Source organism: Rhynchophorus ferrugineus, unplaced genomic scaffold, assembly GCF_030347505.1.
Source record: "Rhynchophorus ferrugineus isolate W39M unplaced genomic scaffold, kcgeb_rfMv2 rfM11, whole genome shotgun sequence".
NCBI lineage: Eukaryota > Metazoa > Arthropoda > Insecta > Coleoptera > Curculionidae > Rhynchophorus > Rhynchophorus ferrugineus.
This window is the reverse complement of record NW_027472590.1, coordinates 31,734,445-31,753,219: the sequence shown is the minus strand read 5'-3', so window position 1 is coordinate 31,753,219 and position 18,775 is coordinate 31,734,445. Positions and strand designations below refer to the sequence as shown.

General features: G+C 35.7%; 1 protein-coding gene and 1 long non-coding RNA gene across 5 annotated transcripts in view; both read left to right on the top strand.

The window, feature by feature from the left end:
• Hers (Histone gene-specific Epigenetic Repressor in late S phase) overlaps nucleotides 1–18,775 on the top strand; it is a 211,161-nt gene that overhangs the window by 118,508 nt on the left and 73,878 nt on the right. The window lies entirely within an intron of this gene.
• Nucleotides 3,983–4,536, top strand: LOC143204516 (uncharacterized). Its single transcript, XR_013007617.1, has 2 exons — nucleotides 3,983–4,177; nucleotides 4,225–4,536. It is a non-coding gene; the product is annotated as an uncharacterized LOC143204516 (long non-coding RNA).

The window sequence follows — 18,775 nt, the reverse complement described above, 5'->3', positions numbered from 1 at the left end:
GGACGTCGTCTGAACTTGTCTTGAGTTGTATATTTACCCAATAACACATAACACTCAATATTCCAATAACATTCTTTGTTGGCAGTTTGGTCCGACAAAAAGAGCAATTTTACATAACAGAAAACACAACCAATATATAATACAATGAAATATTTTAATTTGTTGTTTCACATTAATTTTAGAAGGGATATCTTATTTTATAAGTTGCTACAGTCGTCTTAGTTGATCATTAGTAAATGGAACCGATACGTCTAGTCTTTAAAATCGAATAATAGGGATCAGTTTGTCCGATTATGTTACACGACAAGCGAACAGAGTGTATTTAATAGAAAAATATTTTTAAGAGATGAGAACGTATCAAATTTTTGAAGAATGCATTATACCTATTTTAACATACAAGTAGTTAAAACAATATTAAATGATATAAAATGGTCTTTAAATATTAATTTATTAAAAATATATTTTAGAATAGAAAACAATGTCAAGTACTTAATTATATTTATTAAATTAAATTATTAAATTAAACAAGTGGGGTTAAATTTAACAACCTTAAATAGGACACAATGATTTAGTTTGGTTAATTTTTGTTAAAAGGGGGTGTGAGCTAACCCATTGTGACTTCTACTTATTTCATTTAATAGCGAATATACTTCATTTAAATTACTATTTATTTATTTATTACATTGTTACTAGCCATTGCCGACTAACCTACCATTTGTCTTCCATTAAATTTAGGTGTATATCATGGAGTAATATATAGAGTGATATATAGAGATTTTTTGCGTGGTCATGAAATATTAATATATAAATAAATAATAATTAAATGTGCATATAAATTGGATGCAATCTAATTGAATAACTGGTCCATTGAAAAGTCCCCTGCCTACCAGAGTAAAACACATTTTTTTGTCAAAATTAGTTTTTTTTTATTCAACATAATTCCCTTCAAAAGTGATACACTGATTTTAGCGACCCTCCAACTTTTCAATACCATTTTTGTAGTACAATTTGTCCTTTGCTTCAAAATAGGCCTCAGTTTCGGCGATCAGCTCTTCATTCGACGAAAATTTCTTCCTGGCGAGCATTCTTTTGAGATCTGAGAACAGGAAATAGTCGCTGGGGGTCAGATCTGGAAAATATGGTGGATGAGGAAGCGATTCGAAGCCCAATTCGTGGATTTTTGCCATCGTTTTTACTGACTTGTGACACGGTGCATTGTCTTGGTGAAGCAGCACTTTCTTTTTCTTCAAACTAGGTCGTTTCGCGAGCAAAAGCGTTTTTTGCTCGTCTGCGATTCGTCCTTCAAACGGTCCAATAACGCTATGTAATAGTCGCTGTTGATGGTCCTTCCTTTTTGCCTCCAAGGTAGTCAATGAAAATTCATTCAGTCAAAATACAGACGCCATAATCTTGCCAGTATGTATGCGTTTTATTACATTTTGGAGCGGGTTCATCGTGTGCAGTCCACTCGGATGACTGTCGATTGGACTTCGGAGTGAACTGATGGATCTATGTTTCATCCATTGTCACATATCGACGCAAAAACTCTGATTTATTACGCTTGATCATCTTCAAACTCTGCTCCGAATCATCAACTCGTTGTTTTTGGTCAAAAGTGAGCTCGCGCGGCACCCACTTTACACAAAGCTTTCTCATACCCAAATATTCGTGAATGATATTATGTACACGTTCAGTTAATATCTTTAGAGTGTCTGCTATTTCATTGAATTTCAATTTACAGCCATTCAAAATAATTTTGTTTTTTAAGGTTTTCGTCGGTAATAACCTCTTTTTGGCATCCACTGCGTTCACCGTCTTCGGTTCTCATTTCACCACGTCTAAACTTCTGTACTATAATGCTATAATTCACAAACTAATAATTCGACAGCTGCCAAATGTATACACGCATCTTTTGAGGGTTAGAACTAACTAAAAAACATATGGATTTAGTTCTACTATCCCCGACATACTTTTCAATCCAGCTGTTATAGTATTTCCTCTGTTAAAACATTAGAATATTCCCAGCTCCTTCATTTATTAGGAACAGTCCCCCTGCACCAGTTAGATAATATAGTCTGAAAAACATGTGCAGCATTTATCAAGTTTAAGAGCCCCTGATCTTAGTAGACGCAGTGGTCTAGGCGACAGGACGATAGTCGCGGTTTCGAATTCTGCTGAGACATGGATGTACTTTCTGTTTGTGGCTGTAATTGTAAGAGTCTTTATAGGCAACAGTGAGAAATCCGACAAGGAATAACCATCCCAGTCACGCCAGTAACCAGGCTGGGAAGGATCGGTTGTCTTTTGGTCTCTAAGTTGGTTACCGGCTAGTTGGTAGGCTTAATGTCGACGATCGTGGTTCGGAACCCACGTTAAACTGTAGGGCCAGTCCAGAGAAACCATCATTGGTTGAAAGGCGATTTTTAAAAACAATCGTAGTGTTATAGTGTGAGTAGTAGTAGATAGCTTTTCATGTGATCTACTATATGTGATACTGCAGCGATAAGAATCAAATGTCAAGATTTCTTGAGGGAATTTAGATGTCACGCTTTGAACAAGTGTCGACCGTGTCCCATAACAAGTAAACCTATACCGAAAAAAAAATTAACAACGACGTCCACACTCTTCGATTTTGTAATCGCGAAACCTTGTTTACCATGTCGGAGGATCGATATGGGTTCCCGAGGTTCTTTTTTTTATTGCGGTCCTTGGCATCGGCTTTATGTCTCTCGTTTCGCGTCGATATCTCGCAGGCTAGCCAACAAACTTGACCTGATTCTCCGGTGGTTTTTAAAATAACCGCTCCACTGATAATGCACATGTTTTAGTTTTCATAATTCCGATGTCATGCATATTTATCTGCATATAGCATATTTTATAGCGGATTTTAATTCGTTATACACCGTATATATAGAAACAAATATTATAAGGTGAACATAATAAAATCTGTAGCGACCTTGAGGCATGTCGAATTTTAGATAGTGGAATAACGGTCAACAAAGTACCCAGAAATATAATCCCAGATGTTGAACACGGACGGGGTGCCAGCAGCGACAACTAGAACACGATAACGAATAGCTGGCAACCCCGAGACGTTTATCTGGGATGTTATTGAAGGGTATTTCCATCATTCAGTAACCGACCATCGTTTGGTTTAGACGTGCCACCATCGACTGCCCAAGCCTCGTCTCCAGGTAACACCGCTGCCATCCGTTTTATCTATTTTGTATTTTCCACATTTTTTATATTTTATATTACTAGTGTTTCATTTCGCTTACCTCCATTCACCGGGCCATGTCATATACCCTAAAAATCCAACTAGTGATTTTCTTCATTGATACGTCCTTATAATCGGAAAAAATTTAAAAAATAACACACAAGTCGCAGCGCCACCTACCGGATCTGACTGTGAATCTGAACCATTATCGAATTCACACCCAAAAAGATTTATCCAACTGTCTAAAAATTATTAACTAGAAAATATTAATACGATACAGATATGCTTGATGCTATAAAGATTTTTGTGATTCAAAATACTGTATTTTCTTATTTATTTATTTTTAACTAAAGAAGTATTACAATTAAGAATTCTGTTTATAAAACTTTCGTCTTACTTGACGTTTTCTATGATTTCTCCCTTTTCATGACACACTGAATGTTAATATATAAAGACCTTTCAAGAGACATTCTCAACAATATTGCTAAATACTTATTCAATATATTCTTTGTCCGTGGGTATCGACATATAGAGCCTCAATCAGATTATTTGTAATAATAGTTTATTTTTGTCAAATTACGAAGATTGTGAGCGAGATTTATATTTACTGCTGCCCAATAGGCACCCTCTATGCCACAGATATAACCTCTAGGTTATAACACACCCTAAGTTTTAAATAAGTTTACAATAAAATAATATCAAATTATAGAGATAGATATCTCGCTCTTTCAAAACACAACAGTAAAAATAATTAGATTTATAACAATGTACCCATATATTCACCAATAATACGTTGCAGAAATTGAAGCTGAATATTCGGAGAATAGAAATAATTTCAAGACAAACCAGCGCGAGACTTTTTCAGGACTCGTACGAATCACATGGTGCCTGATCTAGACTATAAGGCGGATGCATAAGGAACCTTCCATCCAAACTTCTAGCAAATCGCTACCATTTTGTGTGCCCTAGCATTGTCTTATAATAATTCATTCAGGTTCCTAATTAAGATCTTGATCATGAGAGAGCAGCTCATGCCAGTGACACCAAAGGCACAGCAAACCCTTCAATCAAAACCATCTTCTTCAGAAAGGGATCGATTATCTTTCGAGAAACAGTACTTATATGAAGCTCCACAGCGTGGTGCATGTTTGACATCAAAATTGCTGGAACCGAATCAACTTAGCCATAACTGCGTCTAATTGGCTGTTACAGTATTAGAACCATTTTACATTTTCAGTCGCTTGTGTTAACGTCCGAAAAACCAAGCGTATTTTCTCTTTGCTTCGGTAAAACTAAAGGCATAATTAAATATTTTTATATTCACAAAAACTACATTTGTATAAAACCATTTTTTTTCTCCCTAATTCATAGCTGTAATAAACTTTAACAGTCTTCTTAAAACGAGCCATTTTATGATCAAAAAAGTTTGTTTTTTTTTTCGCTAATTGATATCATAATCAGTGCCAAATCAAATTCGCGAAGCACTAAATGTCATAAAGCTCTTGTCCAAGTATTAACGAACCCGATAATGATCTAACTATAAAAATGATTTCCATTAATATCGGGGAATGGATTTTACGATCTTAAAAAAAACGAAATTGGCATCTTTTACTTGACTAACTTTCTGAATATTTTACCAAGCCAATGGAGATATTTATAAAAACATATTTGCTTAATTTATATTTTATAACTTTCGTAAATCGTATAAATATAAATAAATTAGTCAATAAAAACAGTTTTTTTTTATTAATTGATATTAATTTTAACGCCTTACATAAATATGCGAACATACAAAATAAATAAAAACATTTCTAATGTGTTAAAATCGATTTTATTCCAAGTGTAAGAAGTCCAGTGTATAGTAATTAGAATATTGAAATTTGAATCGCTCTCCTGAGATTTCTTGAATTGATAAAGTCGTTTTTAGCTGCTTATCATCTTTGTGATAATACCAGGGTTAATCTGTTCAAAATCTCCTAAGGATTCATATATACGAGGTGTGTCCAAAAATAAAACGAGAATTCTTCAAAATACACAAGAACAGAAAACGTTGTGTACTTATACTAGATTCCTGCACTTCCTAAAAGTACTTATTTAACTGATTCTTTGGAATAAATATGAGTTCTGTCATCCATTCATTTTATTTCCCTCTGTATTTGCAAAATAATGACCATTCACGTTTTTCTTTTTGTTATTTTTTAGAAGTTTACAGAAGTTTATTCCTTGTGTGGCGACTATGAAGGTTTGAGCTTAATTTCAGTATTTTAATAAAAATCCAATAGAATCCAATCAGAATTTACTGTTTTACGATACTCTAGAGGCTTTGTTGCAATACGACCAGTTCTCCCGAAGAAACAGGCCACCATTTTCTTTAAAGTGCTTCATGCGCGAACAACTTTTGTTGGATTTGATTCATCTTGGAACACCCATACACTCGACTGCTGCTTACTGTCGGGCTCATACGAATATATCCATAATTCGTCACCTGTCACGATGTTATAAAGGGTGCTTCGAAAGGCACCGCGATTGAATTTCTTAAGCATTTCTTTGCACCACTCCTCGTGTCGATTGGTGCAAAGAAATACTTAAGTGCTTTTTAAGTGATTATATCACTTATTTTTTAAGTGATTATATCAATATATAGTGACCCTCGTACACTCGCGTCACTTTTATGTTTTGTACCTGTGAATTTCAAGTGATTAGCTTGCTGAATATTGCATAAATCTTTACGAGTCAATAAATCTAGTCTTCTCATAATTGCCATTGCTTAAATTAGCTCGGGTTTCATCTAATATGGCATCCGTTGATAATTTAGCAGCTAGTTTATTGTTATAAATTCCTGACTGATTACGCTCAAATTTGGAAATGGTAATATTATTACCAAAATAACAGCCTCCAACCCTAATAATCATCAAGTGAGATGTTTATTGTTCAATTGCTAATGCTGTATATGTGAATGACTATATGATCAACGAACTGTGATTTTGATGAAATATACTCACAAAAGGACATCGAGTCATATTTATCTGTACTTTTGCTTCCTCAGGGTCAACTAAGCCTAATATGTAATTAATTTGATTTAAAATTGCATTAAATTTGGAAAATTGAAACTAAAATTTAATAGACGCACACCTGGATGGAAAGTTTTCAAATATTTGTCCAGATTAAAAGTGTTAAAATGGCATTTCGGATAACTTTCATAAATTGATGATTTATCAGTTACTGCCTACCATTTATAACAAAAATATGGACGGTACAAGAATAAATAAACTATAAACAACAAAATTCTCAACCGTACAACTCTTACCAGTACTAGTGTCAAATCCAAAAGTCCTTGATTGCTTGTAAATGGCAAAGTCACAAAATGAGGCGGAAACTATCGAAGTTTACCGAATACCGTTTACGATTCTCCAAAAATAGCCTCTACTCAGATTTTTACCCCACAAAAATACCGGGATATGTTTTTTTGCCAACTGTTATCGTTACCAGATCAAACTTTTCCCATTAGTGTTCCGATTTTGTTCGTCGAACAGGTGTCCGCCGAAATAAACACTCCGACAGAAGGAAAAAAAACAACACCGGAAAAAACAACTGGTTTTGGACAATAAATTATTGTTTGCCGCTACTGCTTCACGGCCTACGTAGATTCGGTCCCTTGTTTTCGTTCTGGCATGGCGATTGCGGTATTGTCGTCACGTAGAGAGCAGTCAACAGGCATGGCCTGATTTCGATAGGTTTATCGTATTAATTATCTTCGATTCTAATTAATTAATAATCATATTGCACTTATCTAATTAGTAACAAATTTGCTATATATCTACAAATAAAACATTCAACAGTAATATCAAAACATAAATATTTAATTCTAATAATTGCCGGCTTGGTGCCGCAGTGGTAAAGGCGATAGGACAGTCCTCCTACTGTTGCGATAGCCGCGGGTTCGAATCCTGCTGGGGCATGGTCGTAAATTTATGTTTGTGATTGTCCTAGGAAAGAGTGCAAATTGCGACAAGGAAAATGATCGCAGTCACGCCACTAACCAGGCTGGGTAAGTCCGGATGTCTTCTGGGATGATTTCTAAAGTTGGTCACTCGCCAGTCGGTATGCTTAATGCTGAGGACCGTGGTTCGGAGTCCACGTTAAACTTTAGGTCCAGTCCAGATAAACCCATAGTTGGTAAAAGGAGACTTAACTTAACTTCGAGAACATCCACCTCTTTTCATCTTCAATTTTTTTATTAATTACATCTTTATTAGATACGCTTAGTACAGTCTTAATTATAAATTAATTTATTACTACTTTTCATTTGTACTTGGATTAATTCACAAGCAAGACCAGTGCGAGAAAATACATCAATATGTATTCCTCAATTATAAAATTATAGCTATAGTTTACACTAAAGGTATACATATAATTTCGTATGGTATTCGTATAGAATACGGTTCGTGTAGAAGAAATATGCGTACAGTTCCTTGATATTATATTGTTATTAAACAAATTCAATTAGATTTAACTGCCATCTGTGTAGTTTGTTTGTAACAATGCCATGACATCCTAATCTTCCATTTTAACGTCGAAGTAACGCTGATAATTTAATTATATACATAATTAACTTAAAAATTTTACTATATATGGATTATTTATAATACAAAATAGTTCAAATTCATCGATATCACCAAGCTTTCATAGAGAATATTTCTCTTATTCTGCTACAGACTATGATCGGCAAACTTCAAACCAAATAATCTCCAGGTTTCGACGGAATATCGATTACCCAGTTAAAAAAGCTCGCGGAACTGGAAAACATCATTAACTCCATCGTGAGGCTGCAACATTTCTCGGCGTCTTGAAAACGGCACATATAGCGGTTATTCCCAAGAAAGGAGGGACACATCAGCCTTCTCAGTGCCAACAACATCATTCCTAATGAACAATTCGGCTTTCGCGCTCACCACTCACTATTCCGTCCATCAGGCTACCCGTCTGGCCGCACACATCTATCACGCTCTTGACCAACGTAAAAAGCTTGGAGCAGTCCTTCTGGACCTAACCAAAGCCTTCGACAAGGTCTGGCACCACGGTTTGATCGCAAAATGTGTGCGATTGGGCCTCCCAGAACACCTAACCACTCTCATCAAGTCCTATCTATCGGACATATCTTTCCAGGTCAAGATCAGGATTAAATACTTGCCAGTCGAAAACAAATCGATGCTGGCGTACCTCAAGGTTCCTCGCTGGTCCCAGCCTTATTTAACCTCTTTATTTCAGATCTGCCGAGAAAAGAGCACATTGACGTCGCGTTTTACACTGACGACACTGCTTTCTTCACGGCCGTCAGGTTCGGAGTTACATTTGATGAACGTTTACAGAAGCAGCTCGATCATGCGGTCAAGTGGTTCAAATTGAAAACCCAGGCCATCATTTTCCATAAGAAGCGTTACGCACTGCACGTCTCGCAACTTAAAATTGACACCGCAATAATTCCATGGCTGGATAACGTCACGTACCTAGGTCTCCACTTCGACCGGCGGATATTCTCTGATCTGCCCTTCTGGCAGGCTTCCCATCTCCATCAAATGCTTATTTTATAAGATGTTAATTCGGTCCGTACCGCTACGACTCTAATGTCTACTTCAAGTTTTTTACACCCAACCAGGTCAAACGGCTTCAAGTTTTCCAAAATAAGCTCATCAGTAGAATCTTAAGCGCTCCATGGTTTGTCAGAAATAATCAAATCCATGGGGAAACTGACACTCCAGAAATCAAGCACTTCATATCTCAATCATTCCACAAACAACAACTCAGCTCAAGTTCCTTTGAAAACGCGCTTGTTAGCGAGCTGGTCGACATGTTGGGAGCTTATCAGCGCTAACCGCCCCCCACTTTCCAGGCTGAAACGACCTCATCCGTCGCTGCAGTCATAACTTTTTTCCCCATACGACAGTATCCAGTCGTGTGTTAACTCAAGTATTCAACTCAAATATTGTCAAAATACATAAAAAATATTACTTAATTTGTCTTATTACTTCTTATTATAATATCCTGGTGAGGATTCATACAAAATTTATGTTATATATTGTGAAGTGTTGAAACTAGTAAATCAAATTACAATTTCTCAACTAAAAATTCCTAAACTGTGTAGATTATTTAATATACCGAATGAAGAAAGCACATCATATATATTATATCAACGTATAACATGTCATACTTCGATTTATTGATTGATATTTATACCTTCGCACTGCAAATGTGTATAATCTCCGAAGTCCCAAGGACACCGCCTCTTAAACGATTAATGTTTCGATGCATTCACTTGTTGATTCGTAACATATTTCTCTTCGATTATTCGAGGATATCCTGCTTGACGATCTACCAGGTGATAATGAGTTAATATCCGATCAAATTTCATTCATATCTCGTATCAGGTATGAATATTGAACTTAATAAACAGAAGTAATTAATTATTGCATATATGGGTATATAATTCCGTGTATTTATTCCATGTGGTTACCTCTTGGTAGGAGGGCTAGAGGAAAGGTATGATGTTTGTGGAATAAAATTATATTTCAACGCTAATTATTAAACACTAAATACTAATTAGTTCGAATTCACTTGTCGTCTTCATTGACTATATGACCCGGTAAACTTCACATACCAAATTGTCTCCGACAATAACAATAGCCACTTCGTCAATTATTGGTCAATTAAATCTCTTCACGTGCTCACCGGCAGACATTTTGTCGGGTCTGACCATATTATAACAGGTCCATTGAAAAGTCGCCGGCCTACTATAGTTAAACACATTTTTTTGGCAAAATTATTTTTTTGATTCAACATAATTCCCTTCAAGAGATATACTGATTATAGCAACCCTCCGACTTTTTGATACCATTTTTGTAGTACGATTTGTCCTTTGCTTCGAAATAGGCCTCAGTTTCGGCGATCACCTCTTCATTGGACCAAAATTTCTTCCCAGCGAGCATTCTTTTGAGATGTCAATAGTCGCTGTTGATGATCCTTCCTTTCCAAGGTAGTCAATGCAAATTATCCATGCGCATCTCAAAATACAGACGCCATAACCTTGCCAGCTGACTGTTGCGTTTTCCCACGCTTTGGAGCGGGTTCATCGTGTGCAGTCCACTCGGATGACTGTCGATTGGACTTCGGAGTGAAATGATGGAACCATGTTTCATCCATTGTCACATATCGACGCAAAAATTCGGGTAATTACGCTTGATCATCTTCAAACACTGTTCCCAATCATCAACTCGTCATTGTTTTTGGTCAAAAGTGATCTCGCGCGGCACCCACGTTACACAGAGCTTTCTCATACCCAAATATTCGTGAATGAAATGATGTACACGTTCAGTTGATATATTTAGAGTGTCTGCTATTTTATTCAGTTTCAATTTACGGTCATTCAAAATCATTTTGTGGATTTTTTAAGTGTTTTTGTCGGTAACATCCTCTTTTGGGCGTCCACTGCGTTCACCATCCTCGGTGATCATTTCTATACTTGCATACCAATCCTTGATGGTTGATTTTCCTGGAGCAGTATCCGGAAACTCGGCATCAAGCCAAGTATTTGCTCCAACTGTACTTTTCCATTCATATTTGATCAAGACGCGAAATTGCTTTTTATCCATTTTTTTCACAATAACAAAAGTTGCTTCATCCAAATTGCATTAATTCACAAACTAATGATCCGACAGCTGTCAAATACATACATGCATCTAATCTAATGGATTTAATTCTAGTAGCGCCATCTATATGTCAGGCCGGGGCCTTTTCAATTGGCCTGTTAGCTGCCAGGTGGCATCAGATCCAATGGTATTTCAAACTGACGTTTGTTATGATGAAGAAACGTTTGTAGTTTTTGCACAATAGTTGAAATTATTGATGACAGTGAGAATGACACTTTACCTTACTTTACTTTGTCGCAATTACTCCATATTTCCATCTCCATATCTAACTAAATTACACAATTATTTCAAAACCAAAATAAGCAAAATCGGTCCAGCCGCTCTCGGGTTTTAGCAGGACTTACGGACAGCAATTCATTTTTTAAGCGATTTTATATAAGGACGAGGTTCTATATTCGAATGTATATTTTTTATGTATGTTCACCGATTTCTCCGTCAATTGTGAACCGATGTCCAAAATACTTTCTTTATTCGAAATAGTGCACTTTCGAGGTGGTCCCATTGGAACCAAGTCAGTCATTGTTTCTTTATTCCTATTTTTCCTCATACGGGCTGCACCTTTATTTGGCCTACCCATTGTAATACTTAATAAAATAACTGCGTAATTTATTGAGTAAGTATGTAACACTAAAAAGAAAGAAATAAAATATTATTTAAAAAATTTAATAACTTTTTTTAAATAAAGCGTTTTAAAATAAAACATGTACTTAATAATTGTTGTAATAACTAAATAAAAGTAAGCAGAAACCTTTTTTAATCTATCTACTACGCGTAGTTTATATTCTACTATATATACACAATTTAGCTTAATACCTCCTATTTATTTACAATTTTATTTTAACCACCAATTGATCAGTTTGAAGTCGGTGCCGAACCCAAACAGTACCAAAATAATAATATAATTTTGTGTCATACCCACAACATTAAATTACGAACGAAATAAATCTAATTTGTTGTCCCTTGGATCATACCAATTGAATGAATAATCATAATTTTTAAATAATTAATCATACGTCTTACAGAATTCATCTTTAGTATTACTTCAACAACCATGCTTTTTTCGTGTCATACAAGTTTAATTATTAAAAATGGCGTAAAGCAAACATTATTAAATATAAGACAAGTACTGTTAGCATTTCCCACCATATGAGAACCGAAATTGCTTTTGCTTCACCAAAATGCATTTACGTTTATTAAGAAGGATAATGGCCTTAATTTCGTCTATAAAGAGTGGGTTAAGAAACACAGGGCTGAGTCAGGGCATTTATTCGACGAAACGAAATACACGACTTTCTGTAATGCGCGTTAATACTTCAATACGCAATGTTTTTATTACATGTTAAGTTGACCTTTCATTGTTAAATTTTTATCAGTTAATTTATACAGATCTTTTTGTTGCAGGTGAGTTCTTAACAACTGTTATTCCATTAGATTAAAACGGATAATGGATTTGTAAGGTAATATGTTGCTGATTAATTATTTTATATTAATATTTAATTATATTTCTCAACATGTTTGAACTATAATATGAAAATAAGTATTAAAAAACTACATTCCCATATCTTCACCAAAATCAATATGATGTAACAAGATTTTTTTTATTACTCCTCGTGATTCCACAATATGCCCTATTGGCAATAAGTATTTCTTATGTCTATACTATATTATATGGGGCATGTAGAAAATCACTTCATCAAACAATCTTCTGTATAAAATATTATCTTAATTAATTAGTCTTATTCTAAAGTCTACATATGTCCAGTAATCAGATCAGGCGGTGTTAAACGTTTTAGTCTACGCACTTCACTATATCGTCGCATATTTAGCTGATTAGCAAGTACATTGGATGCACTGACACTCTTTCGAAGTATTTCACACAAACACGTTGAATTACACTCGGTATAGGTTCTAGAGGAATATCGCGTTGTATCACTTTATTTGAAATATAGTACGGAGCATCAACAATGGCACGCAACACCTTATTTTGGAACCGTTGAATGATGGATATATTAGATTTGCTAACGGTACCCCATAATTGGATTCCATATGCCCAAATGGGCTTGAGTATAGACTCATACAGCAACACCTTGTTATCTCATGATAACTTGGATTTGCGCCCGATGAGCAAATACATTTGATATAATTAACATCTTGCAGGTTAGGCGTCGATTTAAGTGCATACCAAGATATTTAACATGCTCTGCTTGGGGGAGTTGACGATGATTGATATTTACTGGTGGACATGTTCTTCTACGCAGGGTAAACTTTACATGGGTGGATTTTATTTCATTGACTTTAATGCGCCGTCTTCAACCATAATTGTATTTGATCCAGGTGGGTTTGTAGGTTCATTAATGCTGTGACTGGATATTCATGGGATGTTAAGATTGCTGTGTCGTCTGCGTATGTTGCCACAGTAGTTATTTTTGTGGTGGGCAGATCGGCCGTATACAGAAGATACAGTACACGACCCAGTACAGTACCTTGCGGAACTCCCGAATATATGATTTACAATAAAATGTATATCGGTGAGATACGATTTTAGTAACTGATAATCCGGATGAGGGAGAAGTTTCTTTAGTTTAACCTGCAAGCCCGTATGCCATACTTTGTCGAAAGCATGATATATTTTTTTTTATAACATCTTTATTAGATACGCTTAGTACAATCTTAATTTACAATTAATTTATTACTACTTTTCCTATGTACTTGGATTAATTAACAAGCAAGACGAGTGCGAGAAAATACATCAGTATGTATTCCTCAATTATAAAATTATAATTATTTATTAATTATTAACTTATAGCTATAGTTTACACTAATAATACACACTAAATGTTCACACAAGTTCGTATGGTTTTGTTCGTTTCAATCTCCTGACATCCTGCGCGCTGTCCAGCAGTTGTATTGCTTCCACGTTAGTATGATTTAGTAATCTTCTTTCGTGTTTCAAGGCGAAATCCTGGACAACTTCGCAAATCCATTTGATTTCCAGGTCATCGTGCAGTTCTTCATTGGTTACATAGCGATAGGCATTGATAATCAATCGAAGAACCTTGTTTTGACAGCGCTGTATGACTAACTAATTTGAATTTTTAGTGCAACCCCATATTTGCACCCCATAGGTCCAAATTGGCTTTATAATTGTATTATAGATCAACCTCTTTGATTTTAGATCAAGTTGAGAGTATCTTCCGACTAACCACTATAGTTGTTTTATTTTGGTTCTAATGTGTTTTGCTTTTTGTCTAACGTGATGCTTCCAACTTAATCTACCGTCAAGATGGATTCCAAGGTATTTTGCTGATTCTGCTTGAGGAATCGGGCATCCATTGAGTGATATAATTAAGTTTTTATTATTTCGCCTTAAAGCAAAATTAACGTGCACAGATTTGGAGCTATTAAGTTGAATTTTCCAATCTTTCGTCCATTTGTAGATTTTGTTGACTGCCACTTGCACTTTTTCTATTGCCCTAGGCAGAGATATATCTTTTGCCATAATAACAGAAGCCTGATATATGTCTAGGTATGCAGGTAAAATTGAATAGGAGATTATATTTGTATAAAATAAGTTAATTTAGTTGACCAAACTGTGAAGACATTCTTTAAGAACTGGCAAAAAATTTATTCATGAAAATGTATTTGGTTGCTTTCAAAACAGCTCACATAAAGTGCAACACAACTAGACTTGTTCTTGTTATTGGAGGTGTTCTGGGAATTGCTTTTGGTTGGTTTTCTTCTGTCTCTTCTGCCAGGGCACTGAAACTGTTGTATGTTTGGATAGGTTTTTGAAGCCAATAGTCGCTGATTTTCGTCTGTTTTCGGACGACTTGTTCTTCAGGACTTCTCAAGCGTTTTTTGTTTGTAACAATGTTCCATTCGTGCATTTGGGGGGTTTCAGTTATTGGCAGTTGATCGTTATTTCGAATAGCGGGTGATTCAATTGATAAATCGACAGAAATATGTTGTGGATCAGCTTACATTTGAACAGCTTTTTTGGAACGTCTTCCTCGATTATTTAACGTTCGAATAACACGTAATTGCTTGACATCGAGTGGTTTAGAACAGCCATCATTATAATGTTTTTTGTTACAAATTACTTCTTTGAAAATGGCGTTTTATTATCGATGACCTAATCCCGCGAATAAAATTGTTTATGAACGGCGCAAAAACGAAATCGAACGTATCCGGCGTTTAACTTGTTTGTTTACCGAGATTTTTCTGCGCCAAAACGCGGTCGAAAAATCGTTTCCGCGCCCGATATAGAGAAATAGAATATCGCGAAGGTCAAACGGCCTCGCGACAGGCGGCTGCTGCCCCATCTAAAATAATTTCGCGTACACAAAAACACGCGCGTCCTACCGACACGTTTATGTAACGTACATAATCGGAGATTTGAATTTAAAATATTTACTGGACGTTTCGGCGAGTTTTGTTCTTCTCGTTAGTCGTGTTGACTCGAAGCTATAAATATGTTTTTGTTGTGATACTTAGACGGCGGGATTAAATAAACCACTGGGGCGTTTGATGATTTTCGTTCCGTGTTTCGAGACGGCGTAAATCATTTCTGCGGTTTACCTAATCGTCGTCGTTGTATTTTTTTTGTGTTTTTACTGATCAACGCCTCGCTATTGGTTTATTTATTCGTTTTTTATCAATTGATTAATAGGTTCTCTTTGATGCTTCAATTCATTGGAGTAATGTAAATTAGTGCTGTTCGATTATGAATTATATAATCCATATATTAGTTGCTTGCATGTATTTTGATCAGTGATATCTGTTGAATGTTTGGTGTGGTTGGAGTGTATTTATCATGCCCGTACATTAATTTTAAAGGATTTACAACAGATGATGTTATTATTAATGTCTGTCGTGTATTAATCGCGTCGAGTACACTTGTAATCAACTTCATGTTGAAGCCACACTGGCCGGCTTCACTTTTCAGTGTGTGTTTTTTCGTCGAAACGTAAAATGTTAAAGGAGTAAACTGCATTTGCGGAGAGTTTTGGTTTTTTATAGCGTTGGGAACTATCGACTGAAAACAGTCGAAACAGTCGATAGTGACAAAACAGTCGAAACTGTCGATAGTAAAAAACTAGCGAATGAAAATAGTAACTACCATTTTCAGTCAAATGCACGGTTCGGCTGTTTTGTTCGTGATGTCAGACGAAAATATACGAACCCTTTCCTGTATAAATTGTGAGAGGGGAAAGGACGGAGATGATTGCAAAGATTGGAATGCTTCGAGCAGTTAATTTTACAGGTCAATTGAAAAGTCCCCGGCCTGACACATAAATGGCGCTACTAGAATTAAATCCATATGATTTTTAGTTAGCACTAACCCTCAAAAGATACGTGTATAAATTTGACAGCTGTCGGATCATTAGTTTGTATATTATAGCATTTTGAGTGAAGCAAATTTTGTTATTGTGAAAAAAATGGGTAAAAAGGAATTCCGCGTGTTGATAAAACATTGCTTTTTGAAGGAAAAAATACAATACAAGCAAGAACTTGCCTTGATGCCGAATTTCCGAACACTGCCCCAGGGAAATCAACCATCAAGGATTGGTGTGCTAAGTTTAGACCTGATGAATTGAGCACCGAAGACGGTGAATGCAGAGGACGCCCAAAAGGGGTTGTTACCGACGAAAACATTTAAAAAATCCACAAAATGATTTTGAATGACCGTAAATTGAAATTGAATGAAATAGATATCAACTGAACATGCATCATATCATTCACGAATATTTGGGTATGAGAAAGCTCTGTGCAAAGTGGGTGCCGCACGACCACACTTTTGACCAGAAACAACGACGAGTTAATGATTCGGATCAGTATTTGAAAATGATCAATTGTAATAAACCAGAGTTTTTGCGTCGATATGTGACAATAGATGAAACATGGCTCCATCATTTCACTCTGAACGCGACTAACTGCACGCGATGAACCATGCTCCAAAGCATGGGAAAACGCAACAGTCTACTGGCGAGGTTATAGCGTCTGTATTTTGGGATGCGCCTGGAATAATTTTCACTGGCTACCTTGAAAGAGGAAGGACCATCAACAGCGACTATCACATAGCGTTATTGGACCGTTTGAATCGCCGAAAAGCGGCCGCATTTGAAGAAAAAGAAAGTGCTGCTTCACCAAGACAATGCACCGTATCAGAAATCAGTGAAGACGATGGCAAAAATCCATGAATTTGGCTTCGTGTTGCTTCCTCATCCACCGTATTCTCCAGATCTGGCCCCCAGCGAATATTTCCTGTTCTCAGATCTCAAAAGAATGCTCGCTGGGAAGAAATGTTCGTCGAATGAAGAGGTGATCGCCGAAACTGAGGCCTATTTTGAAGTAAAGGACAAATCGTACTATAAAAATGGTATCGAAAAGTTGGAGGGTCGCTATAATCAGTGTACCACCCTTGAATCGAATTATATTGAATAAAAAAACTAATTTTGCCAAAAAAATTTGTTTTATTATAAGACGGAAAGTTTTCAATTGACCTGTTTTATATAAAATATAATTACAACAGTGTGATGAAGTGTGATCTTGAAATACATTTTTAACATAACGTTTTTTTCTGTAAAACACGCTAAAGTTAACGTAAATTTCATAAATAGTATAATGGTTTTATTCTCGCTAATGTTTGCTTTTTGTGTATACTGTTAGTTTAAACTTCCGCACATGCTATAATGCAAATAATTTTCCATGGCGTTTTTCGCTTTTAAAACGATTTGAAAATTATTAAGAATCCACTGCCACAGCTGTTAAAACACGATTAAAGTGATGTATCCAAATAACGACTCCCGCGTGTTTATTAGATATAATTTATACATCTCTTATACCGGATATAAGTGCTGATAAGTGTGGTGATATGTGTGATACAAATAAAATATTACTTTAACCAAAATATCTTATTTTCAATAATGAAATGGCGACATATTTGACACCGATATAAGCACTTTCTTGATCACAATAAGCAAAGTTGACCTCCTGTTACAAAACTTGTTAAAGTCTATTCACCATACTCGCCAGACATTGCACCTTTTGATTACTATCACATGCGTCCATAGTTAATCCAACATATAATTATAATAACATGCTGTACATAAAGAGTATTCTTTATCTATTGTATACAGCTGACCTACCGACTTCGAGAAACACTACTGAATCAACATGTGCTGACGATACAGCGGTTTTATCATCACAAGACGATCCAATATCAGCCACAAGAGACCTCCAACTTCATCTAAACAAAGTCGAATTGTGGTTGAAAACATCCGTTGTAGAAGAATTTGTCCCTCAGTAAAAATTAATAATTATGAACTCCCACAAGCAGACAATATTATATATCTGGGAATGCATCTGGATCGACGTTTAACACGAAAAAAACATATAGTGAAAAAACGCAAACAACTTGGGCTTAAACTAAACTAAATTGTATTGACTGATAGGGCCAATTGGAGCTATGATATTGAACTGTGGGATACTACTAGGAAATCTAACATAACTATCCTTCAGGGGTTCCCGCATAAAGTGTTGCGAGTCATCGTCGATGCCCCATATTACGTCTCCAACAAACTAATCCAGCGTGATATCCCCTTAGAACTCATAACAAGTGTGATTCAAAATTGTAGTGCAAAGTACTCTGAAAAATTGTTAGTGCATCCCAATGCACTCGCCAAACAGTTAAATGTGCGCGATGACAGTAAAGTGCGTAGGCTCAAATGATACTACCATACGAACTGATTAACAGACACATAGAGTGAGATATAATAATCTCTAAAAGAAGTTAGAATAGTTTTAGAATAAGTTAGGATAGACTTTAGAATAGGTTAGAATAGTATCTAGACTA